Source organism: Beta vulgaris, chromosome 4, assembly GCF_026745355.1.
Source record: "Beta vulgaris subsp. vulgaris cultivar EL10 chromosome 4, EL10.2, whole genome shotgun sequence".
Taxonomy (NCBI): domain Eukaryota; kingdom Viridiplantae; phylum Streptophyta; class Magnoliopsida; order Caryophyllales; family Amaranthaceae; genus Beta; species Beta vulgaris.
The window spans coordinates 32,845,305-32,856,368 of NC_079205.1; the positions used below are offsets into that span (position 1 = coordinate 32,845,305).

The following is an 11,064-nucleotide window of genomic DNA, read 5'->3' on the forward strand; positions in this document are numbered from 1 at the left end:
CATACTTCTTTTTTGATTCACTAATTACCTTTATTGTGCTAGACCGTGTTACTTAATTTAGGGGTATCAAAACGGGTATGAGGAAAGCAATTCATTAGGGTATAAAAACGGGTATGAGGAAAGCAATTCATTACCTTATTTGCTGAATTAGCCCAAAAGTATACTGCATACATGTGTTAATTTGTCTTTTTCATATTGCCGTCCATAGTTGTTCAGAAAATTAGGTAATACTGGCCATTGAGAAAGAGTTTTCTACTTGGGTGATAATAAATTGAATTTATCACGTCCTAATAGAAAGAAAAAGAAATTATTTTACTTCAATATTTATGATATTTTAATGGAACACGTATAAGAGGGGGTGAACTGTGAATTGTACTTGGAACTTTTAGCAAAGTTTCTTGCGAAATTTTAAAATAATAAAGGAATAGTAATCAGAGACAGAAAAATATAAAATTGAGGAAATTTTTTGAACCTTATCAAGAAGGGAAAACCTCAAAAATTATATTATTGCAATAACTTTATTACAATCACTCTCTATAACTTGAGTTTCTCTCGAACTCAAGTTCCTCACAGTAGTCCCCTTCAACTACTGTAACTCTACTATCTCTAACTGGAGTTCCTCTCAAACTCAAGTTCCCCACAGTAATCCTCTTTGATTACAGGATCTCTTCTCTTTCTTGTTTCTACTCCGAAGCCTACACTCACTGACTTAACTCTAAGTCTTACAAGAGTCACTCAACCCTTGAACTCCAACTTACAACTCAATTTGAGAAACACACTATTATATACATTGATCTTAATATTTAAAGAACTTAGGAACTTACTTAATAATGCAACATACCTTTTATAAAACACTTAAAATTTAGCAATAGAAATATGTTTTCAGTTCGTGGTTCATAATGAGGAAGACTTCTTCTTATATAGTGAAGTCTTCTCATGTTAATTTCACTTATTCCTCCACTAAGTGTGAAACAATAACCCACGTAGAATTATTTTCCCACGTTCACACTTCTTGAGGAATAAGCAAAGACATTTATAAACCGACTAACAGTAAATGGTTTAGTAGTTGAGAAAAACAAGGAGTAAACTTAGGAAATTCATTTTTACTTGTCCAGTAATTAAAAAAAAAGTTATTTAGAAAATAAAAACTATTTTATTTTCTTACAATATTTCCTAAAAAATCTCAGTTAAATGTTAAATTTTTTTTAAAACCACTTGTTGATTAAATAAGTTCCATCTAGTTCCCTAAAGCTAAGCAATAGAAATTATTTACATAAATCCTAAGTACAAACTCTTGAACTTAGTCTTTATGTTTTCTCTTTAAATCTTCGACTTTGAAGATCTATGCGTCCCAGCTCAGAAACAGCAGACAGTTTCTTGAGGAACTGTTGAACAAGAATGCGTCAAGCTCTGGAACAGTGGACAATTCCTTGAGGAAATGTTGAACAAGAATGCGTCTAGCTCAGGAACAACAGACAGCTCCTTGTGGAACTGTTGAATAAGAATGCGTCCCAGCTCAGGTATAGTAGACAGTTCATTGAGGAACTATTGAACAAGAACTGTAATCATGAATCATCGTTTAGGAACTAGTCTTGAGAGGGTGTATTGATTTTTGTTGAACATTTGCTCCATGATATCCATTACTCCACCTTTGGAACTCGTTTAGACAACTTGTTTTTTATACTAGTTCCACTAACATAGTTTCATAGGAACAATTCCATCATTCAAAGGAACAATTCCATAGTTCCAATTTAAGAACTTCGTTCTTCTCTTGGAGTTTCAACTCAGGTACTTCACTTATTATCTTTATAAAGCACCATTATTAATCAATGAACCTTGTACACAAGTTATCTATAGGACTTATAAGACCTAATTGTCCCTTTTGGATGATTGTTCAATGGCTACAATAAAATTTTAGCCACTATAATTATTAAATTTTAGTCTTTTATTTCATAGATTAATTTTGCCGGTTGATTGAATTGAACCTTAAAAACATACAATAATGAAGAAAGGCTAATTTCAAGATATAAAAATAAAAACAAATTTTCATTAAATGTCAGTTAATGAGGGGCCATTCGTTATCCTTAACTGTTTTCAGTTTACAGTTTTTTTGAGAATTAAAAACAAGAAACAAGAAGTCAGAAAAAATAGTTTTCACTTTTTAGTCGTCAGTTTTTATAATAATCATATTTCTAATAACTTTGACTAACTTTTTATCCATTATAGGACATATATCATATGAGTTTTAAATGAAAAAAAAAACCAAAAACCTGAAAACTACAGTGATACCGAACGAGCCTTGAGTTATTTGATTTATTTTAGAGTATTGTTTATTTCTTTCTTTTGATGTTTTGTTATCACCATTAACAAAGATTTATGCAATATATACAAATTATAATATAAAATCTATTAATGTAGGAATTTTAATTATAGTTTAATTATAAAATCAACTTAATGTGTGGTGTGGATCTGAGATTAAAAATATATGGTTCAAATTACTCAAATTATGGTGGATACAATTTCATAGTACCCATTGATAATTGTCCCTTTTATTCCTAGTATATTTGTAAATTAGCCCAAGACTTTTAAATGTTTAGGAAACAATATAATTGTAGAATAGATAACTCGAAGCTCGATTTGCATGGCCAGTGTACATTTGTGTCAGTTTAAGGTTGTTAGGAAATAGGATGTTGTAGTTTGATTAATACGGAACAGAAAATCAATGAAATAATAAAGGTGAGAAAACAATAACGATGAACAAACAAAGAACACAAGAATTTATGTGGTTCAGTCAAATTTGACCTACGTCCACAGGTGGGGGATTAGAGCTTCTTCACTATAATGGAGAAAATAAGAGAGAATAATACAAGGAGTCCTAAATTCTAGATGCTAAAAGTGTTTCATAAGTTGTGTTTATAATAATGAACACCAGGAAGCCCTTTTATAACATAAGGAACCCCGTACAAACCCTAAAAGATAACTCAAAAACAAAAAATACCGAAAAAACGAGTGTAGTGCACAAACCGGCGCACCGCCCGATTGGACCGGAGAAGAAACAGTTTCGTCAGTTCTTCGTAAAACAGTCATACCTTTCTCGTTTTTCAGCGGAATTGGGCATATGACCTATCGTTGGAAATCTCTTTGAACAAGCTATCACCTCCAATTTGAATCATATCAAAAACATTTATAGATTGATAGATATGTGCATTCAAAGTTAGTCTTATGCCATTCACAAGAGTTCAAGTCATAAATAACAAATCTCCACCTTGACTTGAAACCGATCAAACAAGGTAACTCCACCTTGAACCAAGAAGTGATGCTCAACCGAACACCATAGAACCTCCACCTTAAAAAACATTCCATAAACCTACCCATTGTAGGCAATCCTGAAAACGGACATCTTCTATAATTGTGTATCGATGCGTCTTCGAACACAAAATTCGTATACAAAACCATCACATGGCCTAGATCGAGAGTATAAAGTCACCAACGCTAAGCATGCTTCCTGAAATTGACCAAACTCTCTTCAAATACTCCTTCATCCCAAAAACAAACTCAAAGGCAATTCTAAAAACTGAATGAAAACAATAATTTCTAAATTGCAATAGTACTTAATAAACACAAAAGTACCGAATTTGAGATAAGAAATAACATAACTAGAACAAAAATCTAATGCATAATCAAGATTGCTAATTTATTATAAAGTCAAAAACCAATTTATCATAGACTCCATAGCAAAATCCACACGGTTTCTCGTTTAGAGATCTCAAAAGGGCACCAATCATGAGGAGATCGTAGAAACCGCAGCCCAAAATCTTGTAACTCTAAAGTGCAAGATCATCATCAAGAACAACGTCGGCAATATTTGCAGATTGATCCTCATTGAACCTTTCTCCATTTTTCTTCTTTAATTTCCAACACTCAGATTTAATATGACCCTTCACATGACAATAGTTTAAGATTTTTCCAGAATTCTTTCCACCATGAGCAACCAAAGCATTTGTGTGAGCAGAATGATTAGATTTATTAAACAATTTATTGCCAATTAAATCTCTCCGAGTTAAGGCCTCCTTAACATCCTGCAAACTCAATTCATCTTTACCATATAATAAGGTATCTCGAAAGTACTTATACGAAGGTGGTAAAGAGCACAACAATCTAATAGCCATATCCTCATCATCGATCTCAACATCGATGTTTTGCAAATCCATAATTATAGAGAAAAATTCATCTAAATGAGACTCAAGCGGTTTCCCTTCTTCTAGACTGAGATCATGAAGTCTAGATTTTAGCAATAGACGGTTGGTCACAGACTTGTCATATACAGTGACTCCAACTTCAACCACAAACCCGCAACGGTCATTTCTTTCACAGCATCTCTCAAAACTTCATTAGATACACATAGATGAATCGCTGAGAGTGACTTTAAATCTATCTCCTCCCACTTGTCACCCGTCATACCCGAAGGCTTTTTGGATGCACCTTCTAGAGCCTTGTGACAGCCACTTTGAACCAGGAAAGCTTTCATCTTTAATTGCCATAGGCCAAAATTAGTTGCATATCAAATTTCTCAATATCGAATTTCATTGACATAATCGAACTTTTTTTTTCTATAAACACCTAAGATCTTAAACAACCAAGCTCTTGATACCAGTTTGTCAAGAAATAGGTTGTTGTAGTTTGATTAATGCAGAACAGAAAATCAATGAAATAATGAAGGTGAGAAGACAATAAAGATGAACAAACAAAGAACACAAGGATTTACGTGGTTCAGTCAAATTTGACCTACGTCCACAAGTGGGGGATGAGAGCTTCTTCACTATAATGGAGAAAATCAGAGAAATACAAGGAGTCTTAAATTCTAGAGGCTAAAATGTTTCATAAGTTGTGTTTTTAATAATGAACACCAGGAATCCCTTTTATAACATAAGGAACCCCGTACAAACCCTAAAAGATAACTGAAAAACGAAAAAATACTGAAAAACGCGTGTAGTTCACAAATCGGCGCACCGCCCGATCTGGCCCGAGACGAAACAGTTTCGTCAGTTCTTCGTTAAACAGTCATAACTTCCTCGTTTCTCAGCCGAATTGGGCACATGACCTATCGTTGGAAAGCTCTTTGAACAAGCTATCACCTCCAATTTGAATCACATCAAAAACATTTATAAATTGAGATATATGTGCATTCAAAGTTAGGCTTATGCCATTCACAAGATTTCAAGTCATATATAACACAGGTACATAGTTGAGGAGAGAGGGAGAGTGAAAAAAATGAGGTTGGAGGGGTTTTACTCACCCTCCAGTTCCACTTACTCCTTCAAGAATCAGGGAGATAGATGCATGCATTATCAACATACAACACTTTGTGTTTTCTTTATATTCTAGAGCAGGGGATCTAGAATTAAATCGGCCAACCCCTCGTGAAAACTCGATCGAGTCAGTTACTAATGGGCCTGGTCGGTCCTAAATATACCTTAAAATTCCGCAAGTGTACGGGTCAATTAAAATAAATATAGGGTAAGCAAGATATCGTTTCCCACAAGGAGGTATAATCAGCTACCAAATTAAGAAAATCTAATATTATTTAGACGATTCGGGTAACGTGAGTAGTGAAAATAACTAAGCTAAAATAATATTAACTATTATTAATTTTAACACTAATGGGTAAGAATCAAATATGAGCGAGAAACAGTTCCAGGACTTAGATTTCGCCAATTACTTTCTACAATGAAATCAAACTAATTGTTGGGTAAAAGACTATTGTATTGCAATGATCTAATTTCCTAATTCATATTATCTCCTCTTTCAAGGTAGAAAACGTATATTTATAATAACTTTACGCCTACTTCCGTGGTCGTAAACATTACCATAAACTCATTACGAACAAGAAATTCATGTAAACGATCACCCCAAGTGTATAACTATTCCTAAAATTATACTACTTGACGTTTGATAATTCCACGAACTAATATTGAAAGTTCACTCCCGCTACTAATCCAATACCTTAAACATATAATCAACTGGCCAAATCAATTATACGAAATCAAACTAAAATTATCAAATTGCAATTGAAATAGATAAACCCAAACAACTAATTCAATTCATTGACAGAATTTAAATGACTACATCTAGCCCTAGAACAAAGAAATTTAGCTAGACATAAAAACTAAATCAAACAAACAATTGAAACTAAAAATCTGAAATTAAACATAGTAATTAACAGAATTCAATGACATAAACTAAGAGAAGAGATAAAGAAACTCCAGTTTAGATGAACTTTTGACTTCCGTCAATAGCCATCGCAGCTGTGTTGTGTTGCGTCGCCGTCGCCTCTGTTGTGCGTCCCCTCTCAATGCCGCCTCCTCCTCTTTGTCTTCCGTAGGATCCTTTTAATTGCTGCTGTCCACTTTAGTCTTAGGTTTATTTTTTTCTTCTTATTCGCTGCTGGATCTGCTTTTTGATGATGGGTTTTGGCCCACTTTTTTATATCTTCTTGTCATCTGTCTTAGGTTTGTTGTAGGAGGGTGGCTTTTTTTTTTTTTCTTCTTCTTTCAATGTTCCTACAAATAATTTAATAAAGTAATAAACACTTAGGCTCCAAAATATATTATTTACATAATAAACAAATACTACTATTATAAATATTAGATAAACCAAATTAGCATGTATAAGTAGTATTAGAATCAGGCAAGTAATTTATTGAGCTCATTTTTCATATTTTATCAACTTTATTGCATAAGTAACTTAACTCTTAAAACGTTAAAATATAAGAAGAAAACCTATTATAAGTCCCAGAACTTATACCAAAGTAATATAATGGGCTAAAATTATATATAAATAGGGACTTATCAACTCCCCCACACTTAGGTTTGCTAGTCCTCAGCAAACTAGGACTATAATACTAGCATCTATTTGTCATTATAAATTTTAATTTTCCAATTGACTGACTTTTCAGGCAAATCCTATTATAAGTAGCCATAACTCAACTGAAAGTTTTCACAAAGACAAAAAATATGATTTACGAAATAATTTTAGTTCGAAAATATTATTTAGACGTCACAAGGAATGAGCCAAAGACCAACCAACTCTTCAAAAAGCATAGTACTTCATGTATTAGTGTTTCCATTCAGTCTTACCATAACCATATTCAAGAATTGAGTAATTAACTTGGTGAACCCTCACTTTAGTTGTGCAAATAAAAATATTATAATCACTCATGTGTTTAGGGTATAATAATTATCACTCATAACCTAAAGGTCGACTCGAAATGAAATATTTCCTCTTTAAATTTGCATATCGTTCAATTCTCTACTACTGAGAAAACATAGAGCATACAAAAATCAAAAGGCTTTAGTAAGGTTGTAATGTAAGGCTCGGGTAAAGGGTAGGAAGTATTTAGTATTTGGTGCTCAAAATCTTTAAGACTAGTGGAGTACACAATCTCTAAGAAGGCCAATTGTAATGGTCACAGTCAAAACTCCAACTACTCAAATGTTAGTCATATATATCTAATAATAAACTTTCCGAACTCATTTTATTCTCAATATCAACCTTTTCTTTCTTTTTTCTTCTTTTTTCATATTTTGTCATTTCTTTGTTCCTTCATATTTTTCATTTCATTTTGATATTTTCTTTTTTTGAGAAAAATTATGATTGGAAACTAATATAATCACCTACACATAGATAGAAGTATGACGTACAACCCTATTTAAATCATGTCATATATTCCACTAGCTCAAAGATTAGGTAAAAGTCATGTGTTTAGGGAATAAGCTTGTAATGTGGTTTAAACAAAAGAAATAGGCTTAAGGCTCAGAGGGGCTTTAGAAAGAGATAATAATGTAGGTGGCTTAGCTAAATGTGGTTCAACAAAAACAAATGCCTTTATCATTTTAATATATGCTCATGTTTCAATGTAGTCTCGAAGAAACCAATGCAAATCCAAGAGTTTTATACTTCACCAGGAACTACACACTCTCAAAAAATAGAGACTAATCAGATGTTTTAGTCTACTAAAAGGCTCAAAAGGATCTCACAATTGGTTATAGATGTCCACCAAGTAAATCACAATCAAATCTTAAATAACCATTTTTACCACTTGCCAAACACTTGAGCAATGATACTATGATTTCTCCGAATCAGTCAAATTAAAGAACCCATTAGCTTGCAACAAAATAGAAAAACTTTTTTTTTTTCAATTTTAAAAACTGATTTTTTTTTTCTTTTTAGTCAAATTAAGCTAATAGAATTTGCCTTCAAATCAGTATCATACATGAAAATTAAAAATTTCTGCATAAATTTTGACAGCACCTCCCCTAAAATATGGCATATCCAATTAGATTTTCTAGACCTGTTTCTTCACACAAATTAATTCCAGCATTACAGCAATGCACCAAATCCAATAATTCAAGGCTTAAGCCTCTCCCCCACACTTATTACAAACATTGTCCTCAATGTTTCGATAAACTCAGATTATATGAAGCAATGTGGCACTATAAAAGACATAGAAAGAAACAACCTGGGGTGCAAGACGACGTCGTTAGTGCAATGCAGTAAGAGAGTGGCAGCGAGCTAGCTACTCTTGTGATAATGGTGATACAGTAGCGTGTAGCAGCACACAACATCACACAACAGCACTCAGTAGACTGCATCACATAGTAGAAGGAAGTAGCAGGACATAGAGCAATAGCAGGTTACAGCAGCATGTAGCAGCAGGGCTGCAGTAGCAGGTAACATGCATAAGAGACTTATCTTCATTATAGTCTCTGGAATCTGCAAAAGAAAAACAAAAAGGAACAAGCATAAAGAGAACTAAATTAGAAAAATTAAATAAACAATTAGAAGTGCTTGGGTTGCCTCCCAAGTAGCGCTTGTTTAGAGTCTATAGCTTGACTTCCATCAAGTTCCGTTTAACCAGGATCAATCGAGGAGTTTGTCGCTCCTTTAGTGGTCGTCTTAGTTGTCAAGGGAGACTTACCTTTTGTTTTGAATTCACCCTTTTTCCTCTATGAAAAACATTCCTTGATTGGAGGAAAAACTTTTCTTATCTTTGCTTTCTTAAGCTTAGGAGGAGTACCTGTTTTACTCAAACACACTTCAAGTAGATCATTAGTAGCATCAGTTACATGTTTTTTCTTAGTCATGTCTTCAATTATCTCAACTTGACAAACAAGATCACGTTGTGAATTGCTTTTAGAAGAACTGAATATATTGAAGTGAACTTTCTCTTCACCAATTTCAAACGTTAATACACTTCTTAACATCTATAATAGCTCCAGCATAGCCAAGAAGGTCTACCTAAAATAATAGGTACCTCACATCCTCATCCATATCAAGAATAAGAAATCAACAGGAATAATAAATTTATCGACTTTAATTAGCACATTTTCTAGTATTCCTATTGGATATTTGATAGATCTATCAGCAAGTTGCAAAGAGACAGTGGTAGATTTTATATTATGTAGTCCTAACTTCTTGCAAATAGATAAAGGCATAAGAGAGACACTTGCACCTAAATCACATCAAAGCTTTAGAAAATTTAATATCACCTATAGTGCAAGGAATGGAAAAACTTCCTGGTCTTTCAGTTTAGGGGGAAGCTTTTTCTGAATCACAGCACTACATTCCTCACTCAAAGCAATGGTTTCATATTTTTCCAACTTCTTCTTTTTAGACATAATTTCCTTAAGAAACTTAGAATAAGAAGGAATTTGCATTAAAGCATCAATAAAAGGAATGTTAATATGTAATTGCTTAAACATTTTCAAGAATTTCTCAAATTCACTATCTAATTTAGTTTGTTTAAGTCTTTGTGGAAAAGGAATAGGGGGAACATAAGGTCTCAATGGGGAGGAGGTGTTAATTCAGGTTCTTTTTCAGCTTCATAATTCTCCTCTTTTTCACTTTCATTGGCGACCTCATTTTCTTTAATCGTACTTTTTATGTACTTAACTCCTTACCATTTCTAAGAGTGACAGATTGCATGTTGTTTAGGATTAACTTCAGTTTTACTAGGCAAAGCTCCTTGACTTCTAGAATTGATGGCATTAGCTAACTGTCCAAGTTGAAGTTCTACATTTCTATTAGAAATAGCAATCTGATCAACTTTAGTTTCCAACTTTTCAATTCTTTCAGAAGTAGCATTAGCCAATTTTTCAATAGCCATCCCATGATGGTCTAATTTCTTGTTGGGTTGTTTTTGTGGAACCCAGGTGGATATTGTGAATTAACATTAACATTTTGTTGTCCTAGATTCTTCTAAGAGAAATTAGGATGGTTTCTCCAGCCTGGATTATAAGTATTAGAATGGATCATTTTGTGGTGTCTATTAAAATTAGAAACATATTGAGCTTGCTCCACATTAGCACATTCACATTAAATGAGCACCTCCACAAATTACATGGTCATAGTAGTAGACACGAATTGACATTACTCATTTTAGTAAACAAATTGACTAAGTTGTCAACTTTTGCATTTAACATGTTAATTCCTTCTACTTCATACATACCAGCGGTATTCTTTGGTTTACCCCTATTATTAGACCAATGATAATTATTAGAAGCCATCTCTTCAAGTAATCTATTAGCTACTTCAGTAGTTTTACCCATTATTGCACCTCCGGGGCGCATCTATAGTGATTCTAACAGATTCATTAGACCATTATAAAAAGTTTGCACTAGTAACCAATCAGGAACACCATGATGAGGACATTTACGTTGTAAATCTTTAAACCTTTCCCATGCTTCATATAAAGACTCCCCATCATATTGAGCAAAACTAGTTATATTATTTCTAAACTTAGCAGTTTTTCCCGGAGGAAAATATTTACTAAGAAAAGCTTGAGATAATGTAGCCCATGTTGTAAATGAATTAGGTGGATTAGATTTTAACACATTTTAGCTTTATCTTAAGTGAAAAGGAAACAAACCAAGTCGAATAACATCGTCAGTCACTCCATTTAACTTAACAGTGTCGCATTTCTCAAGAAAAGTGATTATATGTTCATTAGGGTCTTCATTATCTAGGCCACTAAATTGGTCTTGTTGAATTATTTGAATTAAAGCA

General features: G+C 33.2%; 1 non-coding gene across 1 annotated transcript; it reads left to right on the plus strand.

The window, feature by feature from the left end:
• The first annotated feature begins 10,692 nt into the window (after nucleotides 1–10,692).
• Nucleotides 10,693–10,799, plus strand: LOC125497240 (small nucleolar RNA R71). Its single transcript, XR_007273869.2, has one exon. It is a non-coding gene; the product is annotated as a small nucleolar RNA R71 (small nucleolar RNA).
• Nucleotides 10,800–11,064: the final 265 nt, after the last annotated feature.